The sequence below is a fragment of the Tamandua tetradactyla genome, chromosome 8 (genome assembly GCF_023851605.1).
Source record: "Tamandua tetradactyla isolate mTamTet1 chromosome 8, mTamTet1.pri, whole genome shotgun sequence".
In the NCBI taxonomy this organism is placed as follows: Eukaryota; Metazoa; Chordata; class Mammalia; order Pilosa; family Myrmecophagidae; genus Tamandua; species Tamandua tetradactyla.
The window spans coordinates 120,570,838-120,595,742 of NC_135334.1; the positions used below are offsets into that span (position 1 = coordinate 120,570,838).

General features: G+C 44.2%; 1 long non-coding RNA gene across 2 annotated transcripts; it reads left to right on the top strand.

The window, feature by feature from the left end:
• The first annotated feature begins 262 nt into the window (after positions 1-262).
• Positions 263-17,892, top strand: LOC143643773 (uncharacterized). Of its 2 annotated transcripts, XR_013156386.1 has the most exons (4): positions 263-824; positions 3,469-3,577; positions 16,899-16,954; positions 17,776-17,892. It is a non-coding gene; the product is annotated as an uncharacterized LOC143643773 (long non-coding RNA). The 2 variants fall into 2 exon arrangements; XR_013156387.1 differs by lacking the exons at positions 16,899-16,954; positions 17,776-17,892 and adding an exon at positions 10,196-10,685.
• The last annotated feature ends 7,013 nt before the right edge of the window (positions 17,893-24,905 follow it).

A 24,905-nucleotide genomic window follows, 5' to 3' on the forward strand; every position in this document is an offset into this window, starting at 1 on the left:
TGGCCATGATGAGGTCAGAGGACAAAGTTCCATGATCCAGGGGACCTCTCATTTCCCCAGGCTGGATCTGCCATCTGTTTTTCCCCAGTTGGAAAGAGAGATTGCATAAGGAGTATTGGCTCCACCCTACCTGAAACAGCAACAACAAAAATGGACCAAGTATATGTGAAACCACAGAGTTCAAGTCACTGAACAACAGGTAATGAAGGAGGACAGTGACCCCCAAGGGACAGGAGACAAATGAGGCGGGCCTGTGATTGCCCCAGGTTATTGCCCTGATCGATGGGAAGCCTGCAGCTTAGGGGCAGGCACCCAGGCGGAGCCTCGCACACTCCGTGCCTGCAGGAGAGGCAGAGCTCCAGCGACCAAGGTGGCGCGAGTCCACAGGACAGAATGCCGAGAGGATGAGCTGCAGACGGGAAGGAATCTGGAGATCTGCAGAGGGCCCCCCTCGGCCGCCAGACCTATTGCAGGCGGGACCTTTAGATTAGGCCATTGCAATTGAGATGTGACTTACCTCACTCAAAGTGGGTCTTGATCCTCTGACTGGAGCCCTTTATAAGAGAATAAAACACATGCAGAAGCTAAAAGAGATGAGATGAAGAGAAGCTCATGGAGAAACACCCAGAGAAGTTTGGAGAAAAAGCCACAGATGGAGAAGCCAGAAACCGAAGTGACAAAACCTGGGAGAAGACCAGCAGACGCTGCCACGTACCTTGCTGTCTGACAGAGGAGCCCAAGCTCTCCAGTAACTGGTCTTCAGAGAAGTTACCATCTATTGATGCCTTAAATGGGACCTTTTCATGGCCTTAGAACTGTAAATTGTAAGTTAATACCTCCCCCCACACACGCACACATTGTAAAAGCTAGCCTATTTCTGGTATATTGCATTCAGGTAGCTTTAGCAAACCAAAACTAATGTTTTTTATTTCTTTAATAGAAATCATCTGCCTAGATTTTTTTTTCTTTCTTTTTATATCAGTTTTGATGCATTATTTTTATTTAGGAAATTATGCATTTCATCCATGTTTTCAAGTTTACTTGAATAGAATAAAACAAAATTATCTCTGTGAGCTTGGTAATATCTTTCATTTCTGCAAAATATCCCTTACAAATTTTGTGTCCTTGCATACTCCTGACTTTTTAAAAAAGTGCTTTCAAAGAAGCAACGTTTGAGTTTACCTACTAGTTACTCTTATTAACTTATGCTCTTACCTCTATTAATTCCTCTTTTCTTCGTTTTTAAATTTATTTTCTAATTTTTTTTGCATTGAAATCTTCTTCACTTCTTTCCATTCTTTCTTTTTTATTGTTTTATAGATACTCAAGGTTGACTTTTCCTGCTATTACTCATTTAACTAAATTTCATTTTTGCTTTTTTAAAGGAATACTGTGGTTTTAGTTTATATTTCATCTTTGACGTGTTTTAATGACAGTTAAAAATTTTTCCACGTGAGGGACATAGTTCTTTTCTGATTTCATTGTTAAATTCCTTTTTCTTTAATTTCATTGTGGCCAGAAATTGCTTTTCATGCTATTACTCCTTTTGGCAAATTGTTGAGGTTTTCTTTGTGACTTATTATTTGGTCTATTTTCATGAAAGTTCCACAGTCACATAAAAATAAAGTGCATGTTCAATTTTCATGTGTCAGAGCTATATAGTAAATTGCATTATTAATATTTCTGTATTACATCAGAAACTAATAGGTCCAGTGTAATCCTCTCTCCTCATCTGTCTGGGATCAGGATTAGACTATAATACCAACCCTTTTTTAAGTAGGTGGACTTATGAAACCAAGTTTGGTTCAGTGAAATGTCACTTCTAGACACAGCCTCCCGTCGCCTCCTCTACAATTTCTATATTCTTTCTGCCTGCTGCAACTCTGATACAGTCTTGCCTCAGCTTCTACCATGCTGATGAAGACTCAGCCATGAGATGGTAGACGGAACATCTGGAAGGAAACTGCCAGCCTGGAATGCTTACCTCTTTCTTTGAAAAAGAAAGAAACTTCTTTGTTCTTTAAGTCACCGTATCATTCTTTCTCTCTGAGTCAACTATCCTTACTCTAACTATCAAAATTAGCACCAAGAGTGGGGTGCTGCCGTAACTTAAACCTAGTTGTGAGGCAGGAAGCAGCAGGAACACAAATATTGCAGGCTGGAAATCTGGGGACATTTTGTCAAACAATAGGTAAAATTGCCTCTTGCAGTAGCCTGAAAGGCAGGTCTCTCGTGACTTCCAAGGCTGTAACTTAAGGAGAAGAAGTTGTGAAGATGGAAGGCTAGAGAGTATTGACTGCTCCTCACTTGCTTTTAGCAAGGCACCCAAAGAAAAGAAATACCTCTGGCAAGCATTGGCCACATGGCAAGCAGAGGGGAATAGCAAATGTCTGAAAATATTGAAGCTTCGTGTGGTTGAAAAAGTCAACTGTTTCTATAGCCCAAACAGAAAGAGATCAGGCAGATGTGGCTCAGACCCTTTCTCAAGGTAATCCATTAAGCAAGACAAAGGGATCCAGCTCCAAGGGAAGATTCAGACCATGAAGGGATCCAGCCTCAAGGCAAGGATTAGCCTAAGGACATTGATTCTTATTTAAGACTATTATTTCTGTTGGCCTCAAAATAGCTGCCATTAATACAAGCATAAGAGGCATCGCTAGAGCAAAGAAGAAAAGGAATGAAGCAGGCTGAGAATTATGTGAGAAATTAGCATGAAGTGTGTGGTAGTTAGATTCAGTTGTCAACTTGGCCAGGTGAAGGCACCTAGTTCTGTTGCTGTGGACATGAGCCAATGGTATGTGAACTTCATCTGTTGCTGATTACATCTGCAGTCGGCTAGGAGGCGTGTCTGCTGCAATGAATGATGTTTGACTTAATTGGCTGGTGCTTAAATGAGAGAGCGCAGCGCAGCATAGCCCAAGCAGCTCAGCATACATCATCTCAGCACTCGCAGATCAGCCCAGGCCTTTGGAGATGCAGAAAGAAATCACCCTGGGGAAAGTTGTTGGAACCCAGAGGCTTGGAGAGAAGGCCAGCAGAGACCATCCTTCCCATGTAAGAAAGAACCGCAGTTGAAAGTTAGCTGCCTTTCCTCTGAAGAACTAACAAAATAAATCCCCTTTTATTGAAAGCCAATCCATCTCTGGTGTGTTGCGTTCCAGCAGCTAGCAAACTAGAACAAAGTGTTTTATTGATTTATGAAGTGATGAGAAGTAAAAAGACTTGAACTCATAATGATTTTCCAGGAAATTGTTTTCCAAAGAAACCTTAAAAACCCATAGTTATTTAGGCCCCACACTTTCTGACACCCACTTCAGGTGAGGATATTAGACATCAGAGAATTTCCCAGAGGCGAAATCAGGGTGACCAGAATGCCCTTCACTGCCAGGCAGGATTCTCCTTTCTCTGTTCTGCCATAGTATATTGGGCAGATGGTGCGGCATATGAATTTGTCTTTTTAATTTACAGGTCACTGAGCTTAAGGAACCACATGTGAATCGGATGGAGAGGTCGTTGCATCAGGAGGTCCCAGGGCCAGCGACTGCATGGACTTTGGCTTGCCCACCGTGGGGATGAGGTGAGTGGATATTCCTCCTGGGGTAATGGGGGCACCCAGGTATGTAGTGCTCAGAGGGCTGGACTATGGCATAAACCTAGTAGTAATCCTTCAAATCTTGTCTACAACTTTTCCTGGGCATGAAGCTAAATCATTTCCCAGCACATCCCACGCTTTGCATTTTGGGTTAGCCAGTGACAATGTTTTCTCCAACGGAAAAAGACTGTAAGTAATATTTACCATTTCTGGGCCCAGGCTTAAGATCATGGGCCAGCCAGTTCCACCATCTTTCTTCCTCTTTCTGCCCTGGATATGGTGGCAACTTGGCTTCTACCAAGTGTATCATGAAGTAGCGTTCGGATATGATGTTGTGGCCTTAGGAGGTGATGGGGCCACCATTTTGAAGGAATTGAGGTCTCTGAGCTACTGAGTGGAACAGGGCTGTTCTGTCATCTTGGACAGGAGAGAAAAGTAAAGTTCTTTCTTCTCTGGGGCACTGGAGTAAAGGTCTTTTATATTTCAGCAGACACACCTTACCCTAACCACAGAGTATTCTTGTTTTCCTGTCCACATGTCATGTCATGACAGAGGTGAATTCAAATCTCAAACCACTAGTGTATGCCTATTTTCCTTGTATTCCTATAATTTATGCCTGCTCAATTTAGCCACTGACGCTTCTGCTGCACAGATATTCATAATAGTTATATCCACATTTTAATGCAATTTTATTGAGATATATTCCCATACATATATTCATCTGATGTATACAATCAGTGGCTCACAGTATCATCATATAGTTGTGCATTCATCACGCAGTGAATTTTAGAACATTTTCATTACTCCAAAAAGAGAACACCCCAATCATCCCATACCCCCTTATCCCTTCCTATTACTTATTTATTAATTTGTCTTTATTTCCTTACTTATCTGCTCACACACTTGTATATTCATATTTGAGTTGAACCATTTTATATTCCCTAGCTTCTTTTCATTTTGTTTAATTCTTTTTGGACTGGATTGCACCTTGTCTGATAATCATATAATAATTTCTGCTTATTATTATTATTAGCATTTTCCTGGTATGACTTTGCTCATCCTTTAATTTTCAATCTCTTGAGTTTGTATTAGGTGCATCTCTTCCATATGGTATAGAGTTGTATATTATTTTGAGATTTAATCTGATGATCTGAAAAAAAAACCAAGCTAATTAAGTTATTTGCTTTGTTAATAAGATAATTGTATTTGATCTGAGTTCTGTCATTTTTTTTGTCTTTTATAGTTTATTTTCATAATATGAGTGCATACATGACAAATTCTTATATTTAGAAAGGCTTCTGTTTATTTCTGGTGTTTTCCTTCATAGGTATACCCTTATATAAAATCCTTATTTCCTTATTTGTTTAGGCAGTGTCTATCAGTGTTCTAGAATGAGCCATGATAAAATTGGCATGTTTTCCTATAGCTTTCCTCAACCCAGCATTAGTCAGTAAAATTATCCCCATGTGTGTTACCCTGTACTACTAAATATTCTATGTTAAATATGTTAACTATATTCCTATTATTTAAATTTTCATCTTTTGATGATGTTCTTTTAACTACTAGTTATTACAGGCAAGTAACCAGAGAGTGTGCTCTATTCCCATCTTCTTTTTGCCTACCCCTCCCATTTTTGTTAAATGAGTAATTTCTACACTGTCAGAGCATACAAAAATTCACATTTCCTTTTGCCTTTGCTGTGCATTGAAATATGTACACTGTCCGTATTTTCTTCTGGTCCTCCTTTTGCTGTCGTTTCCCCAGCCGTGTCTTGTTCTCTGATAGGTGCCTTAAGAAGGTTCTTGGGAACAGTATTTCCCGAGTTCTTGTGTGTCTAAAAATGTTTGCCTGTAGCCTTTATAGTTGAGGACAACAGCTTGACTGGATATGAAACCTTTGGCTTACACTCTCTTTCCTTAAATATTCTACAGTATTGTGCCACTGTCTGGGGGGTGGGGCTAGCTTGATTTTGTCCCTTTATAAATGACTTTTTTTTTTTTTTCCTAACTACTCAAGGGGTATTTTCTTTTTCTTTAAATCCCAATAAATTTATTAGGAGGGTTTTGGAATAGATTGTTCCAAGCCTACTTTCCCTGGCACATATAGTGCCTTTTGATGTAGATTAAATCTTTTATTTCAAGAAAGTTTCCTTCAGTTCTACCTCTAAAGGTTTGTTCTATTTCATTGTTTGTTTTTTGATTCTCCTTTATGTTTTTTTCTACTACTATCATTTTTCTCTGTTTTTTTTTCAAACCTTCTTCTTTCTGCCTCATTTTGTTCACTTTTCTTATTTCTAGCCTCCATTTCCCTTATTGTGCTGTCTGAGTATTCCTTCCATTTGCATCTTCATTTCTGAAATCATTTTGGTTTTTCTTATACTTCTTCCCTGAGTTTTTCCAACCTTGACTTCCTCTCCTCCCATTGTCTTGCCATTTCCTCACTGAGTTGTTATATTTCTGCTTTGTGGTTTTCCTTCTAAAGGAAATTAAGATTTATTAACTTATGGAAAAATGGCCAGTCTTTTCGTCCATTCCATGATAACATTTTCTTGCTGGTCAGTGTTTCATATCTGGTAGGCTTTACTGATCTTTCCAACTTTTTTTCTTTATTATCTTTGCATGGATTCTGTGCTAACTCAATTTTTAAAAAATGTTTTATTGTTAAATATAACATATATACAAAGAAAAGGAAGAAAAAGCAATGATTTTCAGAGTGCACTTCAACAAGTAGAGACAGCGCAGATTTCAGAGTTTGTTACGGGCTACCGTTCTGTGCTAACTCAGTTCAAAAGTTACATGTCCTGGAATGAGTTGGATTTTTAGACCCAGCTGTTTGCAGCAGGTGCTTTCAGGGAGTGTAATTTTTCTGGGTCTTTCTGGCATCTGCTGCGACAGGTGCTATTTTCTTTGCCCCTTTGTTTCCTAGCCTTACCCCCGCCCCCGCCATGATCCACCTCCGTTACCTACAGTGAAGCTTGTCCATTTCTATTCTGTGTTCCTCAGACCTCTGGCTTGTGTTGTAACAAAGGATCCAGGCCTAAGACTTTTGAGTAGTGGTTCTCAGCCAGGAGAAGTCTCACGCCCCAGGGGGCGTTTAGCAATGTCTGGGGGTATTTTGGGTTGCCATAATTTGGGGTGGATGATGCTACTGGCATCTAGTGTATAGAAACCGAGGCTGCTGTTAAACTCGAGACATGATACAGTCTCTACAACAGAATTATTTGGCCCAAAATGTTAGTAGTGCTGGGGGTGAGAGACCCTGCTTTGGAGTAGATTCTCAGCTACAGGTAAAGAACTTTTGTTAGTGGTGTTTGCGGTTTTGAGTTTGTGGTTCATGTAAGGGAGTCTGCAGTGGTTTTTTGGGGTCCACCTTTTTGGTTTTTGAACATCCAAGAAAAGAAAAGGGAATTTGCTGCCCTCTGCTTCCACGTTCATACCACAATCTCTAGGGAGGAGTTCTTTCCTCTAAAACTTTAGCATGGGAAGTTTTTGTTTATCCAGGGAATGTGAATTCAGCCTTTAAAAAACACTGATAGAGCGGGCCACGGGGGCTCAGAGGCAGAGTTCTCACCTGCCATGCCGAAGACCAGGGTTTAATCCCCGGTGCCTGCCCATGCAAAATAAAAAAAACACTGACAGCCCATTTGGGGTTATTGGTTCTTAGGAAAGATTTCTTCACCCTCTGTTCAGTGCTCGATTTCTTTGCAGTTTTTAGTGGGGATGGTGTGTGATGGATTTTGCTCTTGGTTTATCCCTAGCTCGACCCAGCTTTGTGCAGGGCTGGGGGCATCTCCCTTTAGTCTCCGCTTGGGCAGGCTTTGGGAGTTGGCTCTTGGCTCTCGCACCTCTATCAGCCCCTGAGAACCAAAGCTGAGGTTCACCTGATTTGGCCAGTGCCTTCAAGGTGAAAGCCAGCTAGCTTCACGCCGGGTCCACCTCTCTGGGTTTCACCCAGATTTCTGCCTTCACTTAGAATTTGGCTTTTGAGTGTCTTCTACTTTCTTGCCAGATCATTGGGTAATTAAAAAAATAGAATTCTTAATTTAACCAGTTGCTTTCAGCGTGAAAGCAATTACTACCTTACTGCCCCCAAACAGAACTTCTTTTCTTACTCCCTAAGTCTCTGTTTCCTCTGTTTCCCAAAGTGGGAATTAAAACAGAAGTTACCTCAAAAATTTAGTGATGGTTAGTGAGGGAATCCAGGTAAATCCACCAGAATGGTGCTTGGCACAAAGTAGATGCTCAGCGAGTGTCAGCCTCTCCCCTTCCCGCCGGGCCGTGTCTCCCTCCCGGCCTTCCCCCGCGCTGGGATGGTGGGGAGAGGCCCCCACCTGCTCCTGCTGCCTCAGCCCAAGGTCCCGCTGGCGGCCGTGGCCCTGCAGGACCTCTGCCCTCCTGGGCCTCTGCTTCCCGGCCCTCAGCCGTGCGGGACTGTCACTGTCCCCCTTGTGGCTTCCTGCCTGGTGGACGGCGGCCAGGAGCAAGGCTCTGGCGCTGGGCCCCGGCCCCTGCAGCCCGGGAGCACTGCTGTCTGCAGAGGGGCTCAGCCACCTGCACAGCTTCGCGAGCCTCCGGGTCCGGCATCAGTTCTCCCCCTCCCCACCCACCCCCACGGGTGATCGGCACCAGGAAGGGCTGAAATAATTTTTCTGGACTTTTTGGTAAATTTTATTCGGAAATAATTTAGATTTAGAAGATACAGAAATTGTACGAAGAACTTCTGTATATCCCTAACTCAGATTCCCCAAATGTTTACATTTTATCTCATTTGCTTTATCATTTTCTCTCTCTCTCCACACATGATTATTATTAATAATTTTTGGACCATTTGAGAGTTGCAGATGTGAATCTTTACCCCTTAGTCCCCCTTAGTGCATATCCTAGAGGTAAGGTCACCTGGTTTCATATCCATGGGACTGTTATCTCATTCAGGAAATTAACATGAACACAGCACTGCGATCTAAACTGTGGGCATTCATATTTTCCCAGATCTCCCAATATGTCCTTTATAGAAAAACAATGTTGTTTTCTGGCCTAGGGTCTGATCGGGGATCACATGCTGCATTTAGCTGTCGGGCCCCTGTAATCTGGAACAGTCCTTGGTCTACCTTGTCTAGTGATTTTAACATCTTTGAAGAGTACAGACCAGTTATTTTGTAGAATTCCCTAAATTTGAGCTTGTCTGATGTCTCTGTATGATTAGATTCATGGGGTGTGTCTTCGGCAGGGATGTCCCGGAAGCGGAATTGCGTCCTCTAATTGCGTGGAATCGGGGGGCACATGAAACCTGCTTGTCCCATCACTGCTGATGTCGACTTAGAGGTCCTGGCTGGTGTCTGCCAGGCGCTTCTCCTATAAAGCCATGACTTCCCCTGTGGTGGCTCATGGGTGTGTTGTAGGCAACACTCTGAGAGCATGTAGCTGTCCATTCCTCACCACAATTCAACTATAGACCCAGCATTCATTGACGATTCTTGTCTGAATCCGTTGCTGCTGTACTTGCCTTGTGGTGGTTTTGGAAACTTCCACCATTTCCCCTCCATGTATTAGCTGGCACTCTAACATAATGAAGAGACCCCCCCCCCCCAATTTATTTTCTCATTTTTAAAGGCAGATCATGGATTCCTGTTTTATTCAGCCTCTCATAATTGTTACTGCTGTCTCAGACTTGTTGTCAGTGGGAGCCCAGGAGCATTTTAACCATCCTCTCTGCATCTAAGAGATGACCCTGTGTGCATTTTGCTCGCTGCCAATCCAAGCTCCTAGCTCCTTAGCTAGCATATTTTTAAAATAAATGAACAAACACTGTATGAATTACAGAACACTGATGATAAAAGTAGCAGCAATAACGCCATCAGAGGGTTTTTTGCAGAAAGTAAATAAGCTATTGCATATAGAGTTTGCATACTAATACTAATGGCTAATACTTATTGCCTACTTCCTGTGTGCCAGGCATGGTTCTAAACCTTCCCGTGTTCATTCATTTACCCCTCACACTGATCCTTATTCCTCAGAAGAGGAAACTGAGGCTGAGAGCTGCAGCCGCCCTGCCATAGGCCCCATCCATGTCGGAGAGTGAGACACACAATGATATGTAGAGAGTGGGAAGGGTTGGGTAGGTCGGCAGAGAGAGACAGGCAGACAGAGAGCGCAGCCTGGGGCAGTCACACCCAAGGCAGGGTGTGCGTGGCGAGCCCAGCGCCCTGACCGTCCCCCCCTTACAGCTCCTGCCCTCCCCCTCCCCCGTGCCATGGTGCGGCTCCTGCTCCCGGGGCTCCCCCAGCAGCCCTGGGCTCCCGGCCCTCGGCCAGTGTCCCTGACTGTCCACTCCCTGACTGCAGGCCCGTGGCTTGGAGCCCTGGTCCTCTTCTTCTTGGCACTTATCCCAGTTGCAACTTCACAGTGATCTGTCCAAGGAGTCTGCTCCTGCCTGTCCCCTCTGACGGAGTGTAGCTCCGAGAAAGCTGACACCACCTCTGCTTCTTGCTGCTGTCGGATCTCCAGGGTCCACCTGACCTGTGGGAGGGTCCCGTAAATATTTGCTGGTGGGTGACCGACTGCAGCCTTCTCCTTTCTCGTCCCTGCTTTCATTATCTTTTCTCAGGAGTCTCACCAGAGAGCTTCCTCATCTGCATGGAGAGGGGGAACCGCTGGGGGTTCAGAGAAGGAAGGGCCTTGTTTCCAGCATCCCACCCGAGCGGGGAGCAGGGCTGGAAGCGAGACGGCCAGTCCTCGTCCCCTCACGTCCTCAGGTGCCTCGCTGCCCTGCCCGTCGGTGCTCAGGCCCCCGGTCCTGTGGAGGGACCCACGCAGAGGGCTCTCGATGGACAGAAGCATGTCCCCAGGAGAACATGTGTGCACACGGGTGTGTATAATACACATTTCTCAGGAAAACGTGTGCATACACACGCACAGACGTAAATGTGTGTTCACACATACGTGCATGCAGGCATGGATACTTGACCTTGGAATTCACAGCATCGAGGTGTTGCTGGGGGCTCATGTGGACACCAGGGCTGGCCCACGCACCATCCCAAACTGACAGCCGCTGGCTGCCGGTCCTGATGCGGAGCAGGGAAGGCGTTTCTGGAGGGCACGCCCGTACCTCCCAGGGAGTCAGTCCCACCTGCTGGTGGCAGAGCCGGAGCCACGTGTCTGCCGTGGGTTTCCCAATAGGGCCAGGTGTGGGGGACAGAACTTAGCAGCAGAAGGCTGATTATAATCTCAGCAGGGACCCGGGCCGGGGACACACACTCAGAAGCAGGCTTTCTCTGGTGGTCCCCGAGGACCACCTGAGCCTCAGGCTCCCAAGGAGCATGTTACAGCACTGAATCACAGCCTCGAAGAGTAGCACCCAGGCATTTTACCTAAAACTGTGGGAATGCACACGTGTTTGCCTGTATTTGAGAACAGGGTACCCCATAAAAGGTCATATGCAGGGGTGCGGGGGGCGATCAGGGATGTGGGCAGGAGCTAGGCATGTTGAAATCAACTTACCTTGCATTTTTGACTTTGGAACCGTGAAAATATTTTATATAATTATAAAACATAACTAAATGTAAAAAATCAATCCCTTAAATTAAAAGCAAAAGAAAACCAAAGAACCCAACCGTGTATCAAGTTGGTGCCGTAAGAACATGGAGAGAAACTAGGCTACGTATTTAGTACATGGTAATTTTCTGCACATCCCTAGTGGAAAAAAAGTCAAGAATAAAGCATGGGAAGAAGTTAGACTGTTTCTATGAGACACATTGTTGGGTTTTGTATTGCATTGGTACTCTGAGACTGTTCTGTGTGTCGCATGGGATCAGGATCAGAATTAGGGTGAGGCGAGTGAGGCACTCGGACTCAGGAGTTAAGTTGCTGCTCAAGTGCATGCGCCTTCCCAAGTGAAGGTCTGTGCAGATCAGGCACAGGAGTGCAGAGGCTGCTGTCGCTGAACACTAGGATTTTCATGTGAGAGAGAATGATTGATGAGATTAAATAAAACCTTGGGGGTGGGGGGAAGTTGGAATTCTGGGTTTGAATGAAAAGCATCAGTGTCACTGTATAATTTCCCCCCCCATGATATATTGCATCTTTGAAAAAGAAACCCACACATTTCTTTGCTCTATCCACCGAAAAGGCTTGGAAGCAATGGCCAGGAGTAGTGGGCAATCCCAGCGCCCAGATTATGGTCTTTAATTACATAGCCCTTTAAAAGTTGCATGGATCTTTGGAGAAATGAGCAAGGTGAGCCTAGAACGTCTTTTCCTACTGCAATACTGATAATAAAGCCTTACAAGCTGTTCAAATTGCAGAATGAAAAAACACCACAACAACTGCATGTAACTGAGGGGGTGACTAAACGGAGCACAAGTGTTCTAAACTCCTTGCATAGTGTAGAAAGAGGATTTGGCACTGAGTCACACTGGGCTCTGGCGAGTTTTGGATGCATGTTACAACATCTCGGATAACAACTTAAAGAATATGAAGAGTGCATAACGTCTGATACTAATGGTGGGTAAGGAAAATGGAATGACAAAAAAATGCTCAAATCCATCCAAAGTCAGACAAGTAGAAAAAAGAAAAGAGAAACCTATAACAGGTGAGCTAAATAGAAAGGACAAAATAAGGTGGTAGATATAAATCCAAATAGAACAGCAATTTTATTAAAGATGAATGGACTAAATAGTTTTAAGAACAAGGATGGTTACACCAGATTTAAAAGTCAAATTGTAAACTGTTTACAAGTGATGAATAAAAAACATAAAGAGATGAATATAAAAGAGTGAAAAAAAATCCCATATGAATACCAACCATTAATAAGTTTAGTGATGTTATTATATTAATATTAGATAAGATAATTTTTTTGCATGGGCAGGCACTGGGAATCAAACCCAGGTCTCTGGCATGGCAGGTGAGAACTCTGCCACTGAGTCACCATGGCCTGCCCAGACAAGGTAGATTTTAAGGCAAAAATCACTGAGATAAAGAGGGTCACTGAAGAGTGACAGTTTGGTTACCATGAGCAGCTACGCCGTACTTACCCCTTGGTGGAGGCAAGGAGGAGAGGGGATGTCACCAGGAGACAGGTGGCAGATTTTAGTCACCAGCTGTGCCGGTTTGAAAGGATTATATATCCCAGACAAGCCAAGGTTTAATTCTGATCCAATCTTGTGGGAGCAGCTGTTTCTTTTAATCCTAATCCAATATTGCAGGGCAGAAACGTTGATTAAATCATCACCACAGAGATGTGACACACCCAATTGTGGGTGTGACCCTTGATTAGATGGAGATGTGACTCTGCCCATTCCAGGTGGGTATTGATTAGTTTACTGGAGTCCTTTAAAAGAAGAAACATTTTGAAGAGAGTCAGAAAAGAGAGGCCTCAGAGCCGACAGAAACTTCAGAGCTGAGCTGATAATGGATGTGGACACATGGAGAACAGAGACACGGACGTTTGGAAATGCTTGGAGCCCAGCAGACGTCACCATGAGATGTTAAGCAAGCCAGAATCTGGAGAGAGCCAAGGGAAGCCAAGAGATGAAAGCCAGCCCTGGAGAAGTAGAGTGAGGAACCCCCACAGGAACAGAGGCTGAAAGTAACGGAGCCCAGGAGCAAGGGACATGCAGATACCAGCCACGTGACTTCCCAACTGACAGAGGGTTCCTTACCCATTGGCCTTTCTTGAGTGAAGGTAACCTCTTGTGGGTGCCTTAATGTGGACACTTTCACTTCCTTAGAACTGTAACTTGTAACTTATTAAATTCCCCCTTTTAGAATATTTATTGACCTTAATTATGATAACAGATTTCTCCTGTATTTCTACAGTTTTGAAAATGATCCTTAATAGTCCTTTTTGATATGTTTAATATTTAATAGTTTGTTTTAGTCATTTTGAAGACTATTGCTGCTGCAAATAGTTTTGTAATTTATGTTCCAAGCCTTGGTAAATTTCTTTATTGAAAAGCATCTTAATTTGTTCTGAGCATCCAGTTGGAGAATGTCTCTTTTTGGGTCTAAGGCGATACTAGACTAAAAAAAATGTGGTCTGGTGCATTGTTGAACTCAACCCAAGTTTACTTTTAATATCACGCTAATGGTTGAAGGAGAGAATGCAAACCTCGGGTTTGTTTTTCCCAGAACAAACAGTAGTGACAATGCATTATATTTTAATTAAAATAAAACAAACCAATAAAAAAAATTCCCCCCTTTAAAAGCCATTCCAGTTCTGGTATATCGCCTTCCGGCAGCTAGCAAACTAACGCACCGGCCATGGTCAGTTTCTTTGCCAGAAGAGACTGTACGGGTGATTGTTTATAATTACTGGATATTCTATTCCTTTGCTTTATGTTCTGTCTGTGTCATTTTACACAATAAAAAGCTTTAATTTGTTGTTTTTCTGAGGAATGAATGACACTGGCAGTTCCACTCTCAGCAGCCTTTCATCCGGGTCTAAGGCGTTAATCCCACTAATTCTGAGCTGACAAATTACCTAATAACAGGTAAAGTGCCCTACACAGGTTGGCTCACTTACCCCTCACTGCAACCCTCTGAGGGAGAGTCCATTCTTCACCCCCTTTTCAGAAGAACCCAGGCCTGTCTGCAGGTCAAGAGACTTACTCAAGGGCAGGAGGAGGCCTTGAGCCTGGTTCACTCCTGGACCCCCGACCCAGCCCCCTCACCCCGCTAGGGGCCTGCTCAGGCAGCCCCACACACTGGGTATGAAAGAGGGGGCTGGCAAAGTCCCTGGAGGGATGGGAGAAAAAAAAGGGGGGGAGCTTTTTTGAAGGACTTACATTCCTTTTTTATCTTTAAATACGTCTCTGCTATCGGGTGGGGGAAATATCCCAGTGAACAGCAGTTATTCTAGAAGAGCACAGATAGTTTGGGAGAAAAATGGAGACATCATCTGTAAGACATTAGTGTTTCCTGAAGCGATAGTAATTAAACCCTGTAGTTTTGGGGCAGGAGAAGGAAATAGGCCAGTGAAATGGAACTGAGAACCTAGAGACAGACCCGTGCAAGTCTGGGATTTTAGAATAAACAGAGAGGGTTCCACATCAGTGAGGAATAGACGGGCTGTTTAATATAGCCTGCTGGGACAAATGGCTATCCATATGGAGAAACAGAAACAGAAACTACTTCACGCCAAATATAGTTATACATTTCAGACAGATATAGAAAGCAAAACTTTAAAACTTTTTGCAGGAAAGCCTAGGAGGAAACGTCTTTATGACTATAATAAAATAACTTTTAAAAACTGTCTATATATATTTAGCACAAAATTTATATTTTGAGTAGCACATTATTTAATTTAACTTGTATGGTCAGTTTAGCTGAACACCATAATTACATGGAATCTTGAATAGGGCGTGAGATCCTGCTGGTTTGTACAGGCTAACGTGATGCCCTGATATATCCCAGAGTAACTTGGTCAGTGAATAAAATACTATTTGCAAAGTCCCCTTGGAGACTAAGGGAAAAGGAAGAAATATTAAACTTCCCCATCTGGGGAATTCTTGATATTCTTACAAGCAATGGGAACAACCAAATCAATGGGATGAGCCTTCAATCTTGGGGTTCACCCCTATGAAACTTATTCTTGCAAAGGGTAAGCTAAGCCTACTTATAATTATGCCCAAGTGTCACCCCCAGAGAACCTATTTTGTTGCTCAGATGTGGTCTCTCTCTCTCAGCCAACTCGGGAGGTGAACTCACTGCCCTCCTTCCTACATGGGACGTGACTCCCAGAGGTGAAAATCTCCCTGGCAACATGGGACAGAAATCCCAGGATGAGCTGGGACCCAACATCATAGGATTGAGAAAGCCTTCTTGACCAAAAGGGGGGAAAGAGAAATGAGACAAAATAAAGTTTCAGTGGCTGAGAGAATTCAAACAGAGTTGAGAGGTTATCCTGGAGGTATGCATTATATCCTGGAGGTTATGCATTATATAGATATCACTTTTTAGTTTATGGTGTGTTGAAGTGGCTGGAGGGAAGTCCCTGAAACTGTTGAACTGTGTTCCAGTAGCCTTGATTCTTGAAGACAGTTGTATAATAATATAGCTTTTGTAATGTGACCGTGTGATTGTGAAAACCTTGTGTCTGATGCTCCTTTTATCCAGGGTATGAATAGATGAGTAAAAAAATAAGGATAAAAAAATAAATAATATGGGGGATAAAGGGTAAAAAAATGAGTTGATGGAAATGCTAGTGGTCAATGAGAGGGAAAGGCAAAGGGTATGAATATATGAGTTTTTTTCTTTTTTCTTTTTATTTCTTTTTCTAGAGTGATGCAAATATTCTAAAAATTATCATAATGATGAATATACAACTATGTGATGATATGGTGAACCATTATTGTATACCATGTCTGTACTGTATGTGTATGAAGATTTCTCAATAAAAATATTTTTATAAAAAAGAAAAAATGTAGGTTTTATTTTAAGAAGAGGTTGCTTCAGAGCATTGCTCTGGTAAGTTATTTTAGACAATGCAAATAGAAAACTTACAGTTTTGTTTTCAACAGAGATAAAAGCATACAAAACAAACATGCAAAAAACTGTCTAGAAGACAACAGACATTACGTACCAAGGAAAATGTGCCACAGACAGGAAGGAAATACTCGAATATTCCGAGCTCATAACACTGATGAATTATGTCCAGAATATATAAAGGCCATCTACCAACTCTTAAGAGGAAAAAAAAAGGCAGTAAAAAAAGTGGGCAAAGTATTTAAACTGGCAATTTGCAGAATTTAGCAAATAAAAATTTAGGACATGTAGACCACAAATAATTTTTTAGAATAACTGTGTCCTGTATTTATTGTATTCCTAATATATTTATGTCCCAGGCACCCTAAATTTTATCTGGCCACCTTACTTAAAAAAAAAAATGCCCAGCATCAGTAATAATCAGGGCATGCAAATTATAACAACAGTGAAACTTCACATCCATCAATGTAGCAGAAACTGATCAATTTTGATCATATTTGCTGGTGGTTGTGTAAATGAGTACAACCACATTGGAGAGAATTAGGTAATACTTTCTAACGTCAAAAAAGAACATCATACCTGTGACCCAGAAGTTCTATTTCTGGGTGTCTATCAGAGAAACTCACTGGTGCATGAAGAAACATCTGCGAGGAGGTGTCTTGGTCTGCCAGGTCTGCTATGACAAGCACTGCACCCTGGTATTTCTGTGTACAGAAGGAATAGGCAGGCCATGCTTTCTCCAAAGTCTGGACCGTTCTGCGGGTGGCTCAATCTCTGCCCCTGTCCATACTCATCTCTTTCTTCCTTCCCCTCTTCTCACTTCTAAGGACTGGCTGCATCTGTATTTCCTCTGCTAATAAGGATTCTACTCGTATGGATTAAGGTACGTTCTGATTCAATTTGGCCTCATATAACCTGGGATCTTTGGAGGTCCTAGTCACAAGTGAGTCTACACCCACAGGACCTGGGGTGAGGATTTGGTATGTCTTTGTGGGGAATAGATTCAATTGACCAAGATGTAAATTGCGTTCTATGCAAGCTAAAAAAGAAAGAGAAGAAAGAAGGAAGGGAGGGAAGAAGGAAGGAAAGAAGGAAGGAAGGAAAGAAAGAGATAACAAAGTGAATCAAATCTTTGTAGTTTAATCATATGGCACAATATCATCAAATCATATAACAAAAAGCTAAGCTTTTTTTTAAAAAAAAATGAATGAACTTAATATATAACTGTGTGATTAAAAAATGAATGAACTGGAGCTATACATTTCAATTTTGATACATTGTAAGTACATTGTATTGTGTGTGTAAGACAAATTGCAAGTGGATGTATACTGTGAAACTTAGAAACTCAGAACCAAAGATGCTGCTGCTTGTTAATACGTCCCCAGAAGTGAAAGGCCAGCACTGTGTGAGTATGTGTCTTGGTGACTATTAAGGTGGGAGAGATGAAAGGATAAATGAGTTTTTGGTTGTATTTATAATGCTTTCTGTAAAAGAAGACAGGGAAAAACTGAAGCAAATAGGATTTAATAAATACACTTATTTCATCCAGGTGACAGGTATAGCAGTGACTGTTTTAGCATTTTCTGTATGTGTGAAATGACTCAAAATTAAACATAGGAAGTAGTTTTTTAAAGGAAGGAAGTGGTCAGGTGGGATTTGACAATGCCCCAATGTCCTCGATACCTGGTGTCATCTTTGACTCAGGTTCGCAATCTTGTGGCACTCCTTGCGTCGTCCGCAGCACCAGGGAGCACACTGAGAGCCGCCTCAGGAGCACAGGCTGTGCTGTACCCAGTGGGCCACTCTCAGGCCAGAGGTTGCTGTCAGGTAAGCCAGGGGCAGTCCGGGTGGGGGGCTAGCATGGGTCGCAAGGGCAGCGCTAAGATGCCTTTTGAGGTTCACTATTTATTGCGCTCTTATTCTGAGCCAGCGTGTGCTACACTGGATGTTCAGAGGTACTTAAGATGGGACAAAGCCTCTGCCCTTGTGGGCTGACATTTTAAGGCAGGAGCTGGGCATTGACAAGTACACAGATCCATCAATCATGTAACTTTAGATGGTGATTGGTGTTCGGGTGAAAGGGGATTGAGCAGAATAAAGGAAGAGCAGAGACTACAGTTTTCATTTACAAGTCACAGAAACAGACTGGGTCTCATTTAAACTGAAAAGGAACTCATTCAAAGGATGCTGGGGAGATCACACAATGTTTAGGAAAACCAGAGAACCAGGCTCAGGGGCTCAGGGGCTGTGCAGCTGCAGCCACCCCCAGGGTCCCACCTTGGAGGTGACTGGTGAGGAAGCCCTACTGCTGCCCTGGGTTGGGCAGTGGGTGGGGCAGCAAATACCCCCAGAACGGTTGGTGCTAGGTGCCATTCACACTTGGTTGCAATTTTTTGCCTCCTCTGAAAACTACACGTGGCTGCTTCTGCTGTTGACACCTGTATTACTTCACTAAAGCTGCCAGAATGCAACACACCAGAGATGGATCGGCTTTTAATAAGGGGATTTATTTATTTACAAATTTGTGGTTCTTCAGAGGAAAGGCAGCTGGCTTTCACCTGAAGTTCTCTGTCACACGGGAAGGCACACAGCAGCATCTGGGGGGCTTCCCTCCCAGCTCCTGGGTTCCCCTGGCTTTCCCAGGGCGATTCCTTTCTGCATCTCCAAGCGTCTGGGTTGAGCTGCAAGTGCTGAGATAAGTTATGCTGAGCTCTCTTCTGACCTCTCTCTTTTAAGCCTCTAGCTAATTAAATTAAATATCACACATTGTGGAAGGCACGCCCCTTGGCCAACCACAGATGTCATCAGCCATTACGAATTTCCCATGCAGACGATTTAAGTCCACAGAAACAGAACAACGGGGCATCATCCCCCTGCCTGGTTGACACCTGAACCCAACTACCACAGCACCCACTGCCAGAACAGGCTCTGGGGGCACTGTGGCTTCTGGACCACTGCGGTTCACAGGCTGGGTTCATCCCAACCTGAACTGATGAATTGATGTGAAATGATATAGTTTTTTTTCTCACTTCACTTAGTGTGAATAGTCACATGACTTGCTACAGCCATAGTTGAGTTATTTATTATGAGGAGCTGCCCTGTGGGGGTACTATGTGATATTTGGTATATGCACATAGTACTGGAGATGTAAGAGAGGCTGGAAAAGTGAGTAGCTGGCATTTTTCAGTTCAAATATAGGATAAGGCTTTGGATACTGCATGGGCTGACAGAAGGACAAATGTCCGTTATAGGAAAAGGATGTGCTTAATAAATGTTAGCCTTTATGATCTTCATGGCTCGCATGAGCCCCTTTCAGTCTTCACAACAAATCCCCATTCAAGGGTCTGAGTGTTCCTCTGTCCTTTCCTGCCAGTGAACTTGAGACAGAGAGACAGACAAGTCAAGATGCGATTCCAATTGTTTGGTCCCCTGATATTAAGAAGAAAGGGGCTGGCGATGTAAGATGGTGCAACTGCTGCAGAAATCAGTTCAGGGGCTTCCTCCAAAAGTTAGACACAGAATTACCATGTGATGTGACAATGCTCCTTTGAGATACATACGCCAAAGAATTGAAAGCGGGGTCATGAACAAATATTTGCACGCTGGTGTTCATAGCAGCATTGTTTACAATAGCCAAAAGGTGGATACAACCCAACTGTCCACCAACAGATAAACGGATGCACAAAACATGGTGTATGTACACAATGGAATATTATCCAGTTGTGAAAAGGACTGAAGTTCTCACTCACGTGACTGACTGCATGGGTGGCCCTTGAAGACATCTTGTTGACTTAATTAAGCCAAACACAAAATGACAGATATTGTCTGATTCCACTTATATGAGGTAATGAGAATGTGCAAATTCATCAAGACAGAAAGTACATTGCAGGTTACCAGGGGTGGGGAGGGGAAATGGGGAGTTAATGTTTAAGGGGAACAGCATTTCTGTTTAGGGGAACGGCAAAGTTTTGGTGATGGGTAGTGGTGACGTCAGCATACATGTGAACGTAGTTGATATTACTGGATCGTATCCTTGAGAGGGGTTAAAATGGAAAATTTATTTTGTTTTTATGTTACCATAATAAGAGGAGGCGGAGGAAGGGAGAGTAAGAGTGAGAGGGGGAGAGATAGAAAGAGGAAAAGGAAGAAGATGATGAAGAAGAAGGAAAAAATGGGGTAGAAAGAAGCCTCAGGCCTGCTTTTCTTCCCTTGTGCCCGAAGTAGACATCACCTCGTCACCCACATTCTCCTTTCGGAGACCCAGCAGTCACTCTGACACCCACGTTAGGCTGATCACAGTGGCTCTGTTGGCAGTTTCCTAGACCTTGCTCGCTTTTCTCCATCTCTGTTTCTGACCCTGGCCCTGGCTGCCAGCCTCTCATACAATAGAATCGTATCTTGGGCATATTTAATTTATCTGGATCCAGTGATGTGTACCTGACCAGAAATTTTTAAAAAGGTAGAAGGGGGGGTGGAGCGAGCAGGAAGCAGGGAAGTGGAGGGAAGTGGAGGGAACGGAAGTGGAAGGAAGGGAAGGGAAGGGAGGGAAAGAAGAGTGAAAACACGGTACATGTGGTAACCGATTCTCCTGGTCCTTCCACCCAGGACCTGGGACACCCTGGAGTGAGGGTTGGATGGGCCGCAACTGTGCCAGGCACCCTTGGTTCCGACCAGCCTCTCACACTGTGAGCCTCCTGACATCTGAGCATCTTCCTAACCTTTAAAAAATGCACGTTTTTAAAATACCAGAGCGCTCTTGATTAGATACGTATGTGCAGTGTATATTTACGCGTACACGTGTGACAACTTCTCATCTGAAAACTTTAGGACACCTGTGTTTCCTAATTCAGATGGCTTTTCAGATTTTAGACAGTAATTTGTGCATATACCAAATATCACATAGTACCCCCACAGGGCAGCTCCTCATAATAAATAACTCAACTATGGCTGTAGCAAGTCATGTGACTATTCACACTAAGTGAGGTGAGAAAAAAAAGACTATATCATTTCACATCAATTCATCAGTTCAGGTTGAGATTTGCTGCCAAATGAGCATAATACAAACTTACAAAACTACTGTCACTTTTTGAGTTTTATACTTTTGTTACTATTCAGTGCTTGACATTGTCCACATCACATCATGATTAAGAACTTGAGTTGTTGAGCGCATTTTCAAGGACAATTTTGATGACACTCCCTGTCTGCCTTACACGTTGACTTGAGAATCCCCTAGGAAAGCAGGTCTGCTCTGGATACCCAGCAGCTTTCCACTGGCCCCACTGCCCTCATTCTTGGTCCTTCAATCCACCCTCACAGCTGCAATTGCAAAGCTGATCGTGTCAATCTGCTCTCAGAGCCTTCAATATTCGGTAGCTCCCTATTACCTTTAGGCTCAAGTTCAAGCTTTTCATGCTGGTCCACAAAGCCCTTTGTGCCCAGCGCCAGCCGGCTCTCTATCCTCATCTCGTAGTGGCTCGTCACCCCAGCTTCTTCTAGGCCATGTCAGGTCATGCCCACACCTCTGCACAGGCAGCTCTGCCTGCTGGAAACATTCTTCCTGTGGCTGGCTCCTCTTCCCTCTCCAGAGTCTAACTCTGCAGTATGAATCCTGGCCTCCCCATCGAAGACCTAAATGACACAAAGCTTGCCTTCAGCCGCAAGCAACAGAAGACTCAATGCGAAGCACTTGATCAGGGAGAACCGTGTGTCGTCTCACAGCATACGAAGTCTAAGGTTGGTCGTTGGTGGATGGTTAGTCAATGGCTCAGCGATGTCATCCAGGATCCATCATGCCCCCCTGTCATCCTTAGGCAGTTGACTGGACCTTTTGAGCTGGGCCCTCACGGTAATATAATAAGATACTTGCAGAAGTTCCAGGCAGGTTCTTGCCTTTTGTCTCTTCTTAAGCACAAAGAAAACCTCCTCAGAAATCTCCTGTTGGATATCCCTGCATATCTCATGCCCATGCTCCAGCCAGTCACATGGCCCAGAAAATGAGAGCATGCTGAGCCCTGGGACAAATGGAGGCTCCTGTCCCTGGGAAGGGTGGACAAGGGTGCAGCTTCCCTGGAGCACGCTGCTGCACGGAGGAGGGTGAACAAAATCATCGTCCGTTAGCAAGGAAAGAGGGAGGCAATGGCTACTGAGCCAGTAACATTAAATACATGCTAGCAATCTGAACATAATGTCACTTCCTCCAGGAAGCCTACCCTGGTACTGCCCTTCCCCATGTTAGGTTCTCCAGAGGTGCAACCCCTCGTCCCTGTCCTCACCCCATCACTATTCTTCTTATGCTAGAGTCTAAATGTGTCATTGCCATCTCCAGAGACCTACAGGCCAGCTGTGTCTTCTTTAGTCTTCCCTGTGTCTCCAGTGCATGGTCAGTGCTTGGAGCATAGCAGGCACTTAATAATTATTTGCTAAATGTTGTCACAAGCCCCAGAAGGAAGACGGAGCAATCTTCATTCTGCTCTAAGCAGGGAAGAGAGATCTGAATTCTGGCAGTCGTAACATTTTGCCACCAGATATGGGCTCCAGGGTGGGTCACAAATCGTCCTTTGGGTGTTTGTGCAGCATGGATGACCTCCAGACCCTCCCCGTTCCCCAAACGTGGCTTCTGCTCACTCAAGGATTTCAAGATGAAAACAGAAATAGATTCCAACACACCTCATTAAAAATTAAGACATGCCAACTAAAATGAGATAGCATTTCTTACCCATCAAGTTGGCAAAGATGAAACAGCTTGGCAGGGCCGAGTATTGGCAAGGGCTTGGGAAGGCAGGCACTTCCACTCTCTGCTCGTGAGCACTGACATTGGTACCTCCACGAGGTCACGCAAAGATGCGTGTGCAGAAACGTCCATTGCAGCCTCATTCGTAATATCAAAACCCAGAATGATTGGTAACATCAAAGAAGAGCGGTTTGCAGGGTGAACTGCAGGGCAGCCTTACCCGGAAAAAATTGATACCATTAAAAAACCTAAGAAGATCTATTTGTCCTTACTGCTAAGTGAAAAAACATATTGCAAAATACATTTTTATCAAGATACAATTTCTATATCCTTATATGCATATGCTTTACATTTGCACGGTATGACTCATTCTGAAAGATTTGACAAACCATAAATGTCTATGAATTTGTTAAGACAATGATAGCTGGTGCAATAAATTGCTAAAGCTCTCTCCCCGGCTTACACAATAGAACTTTATTTCTGCTTCATAGATTCAAAAACAGTTGTCCTGACCAGCATGCCACTCTCCTCCAAGCAGTGAGCCAGAGTTCCAGACTCGTTCCGTCCTGAGGCCCTGCCATTTTCCACATGCGGCCTCCCCGTTCTCTGGGGCAGGGGAGGAAGCTGGAAGGACTGCCTGGAGGAGGTTTCCTGCGGCCGGGCCCAGAAGTGATGCCCTTCATTTCTGCTCTTCCCCCTTGGCCAGAACCCATCACATGGCCACTCTGGACTCCTGGGAAGTCCGGGAGAGAGGGCTAGCCAGGTGCCTGGGAGAGCAGAACACACGTTCGTGGCTCATGGCCACAGTCTTCTTCTATGATATTTTAATATTTCTCAAGAAATATTTAATATTTCTCAAGAAATATTTAATATTTCTCAAGTAAATGACTCGTGCTGGGTCTTTTTAACCCCACCAGGACCAGGACGGTGCTACCTTGGATGGAAGTGGCTTCTGGAAGGCCAGTAAACCACTGATGTTCCTAGTCTGTGGCGCAGTCTCTTGGACATTTTGGTCTGGGCAAGTCAGTTTCCTAAACCCCATGCCAAGGTGAAAACCAGAGTCTGGCTTCCGTGGCCCTGTGAAGCTGCTGCGTCTCTGGGTGTGGGTGGCGGAATGGGGGCCTCCCAGCGACGTCCACATCCTAATCCCCAACGCCTGTGAACATGGTAGGGCACATGGCAAGGGGGGATAGAGGATGCTAATCGGCTGACCTCAAAATAAGGAGATTAGTCTGGTTTGCCTGCGTGGTCCCAGTGTAACCACAAGGGTCCTTAAGTGGTGAAGAGGGAGGCAGAAGAGTCAAAACCCAGAGATGGCATCGTGGGAAAGGCTTGACCAGCCTTGGCTGACTGGGGGAGGGGGAAGGGGCCACAGCCACAGCCTCTGGAAGCTGGAACAGGCAAGGAAATGGGCTTTCTCCTAGAGCCTCCAGAAAAGCAGCCCTGCTGACATCTGTTTTATCCCAGTGGGACCCATTTTGAACTTCTGACCTACGAAACTGCAAGATCATACATTTGTGTAATTTTTATGCCAGGAAGTAATTTGTTCCTATGACCACAGGAAACTTAGTCACTGAGAGTCCTGTCTTAGGAACACACCGGATTTGTTTGAAGACAGTTCACTCTCTCTCTCTCTCTCTCTGAATGTAATAGTCCTGGTTGTGGAGTCAGCCTGACCTGGGTTTGCACCCTGACCTCAATATTTACCCTGGTGTGACCTTGAGCACGTCACTCCATGGCTCTGAGTCTCCCTTTTCTCTTCTGTAAGGTGGTGATGATAAGGGTCCCTACCTCTTAGGGTGATGGTGGGTATCAAATGACATCATGTTGGAACAACAGGTAGAATATTCTTCCCACGTGATGGAAGGCTAATGTGGCCCCCACTGCCACTGGGTGGGAAAAGTCCTTCCTTTACTTTGTCTCCAGGAAGGTCCGTCTGAGCAGCTCAAGCCCATTGGAGGCCCATCCTTGGCCCGCCATTTTGTCTTCAGGTGCTTGTGAGGCACCCCTGAAATATGGCTGAAAGACACAACTCTTAGCACACTACCAGTTCATGCAGCTCACGTCAGTTCATGCAGACCCCAGAAGCGACCCCCTCAAGCCC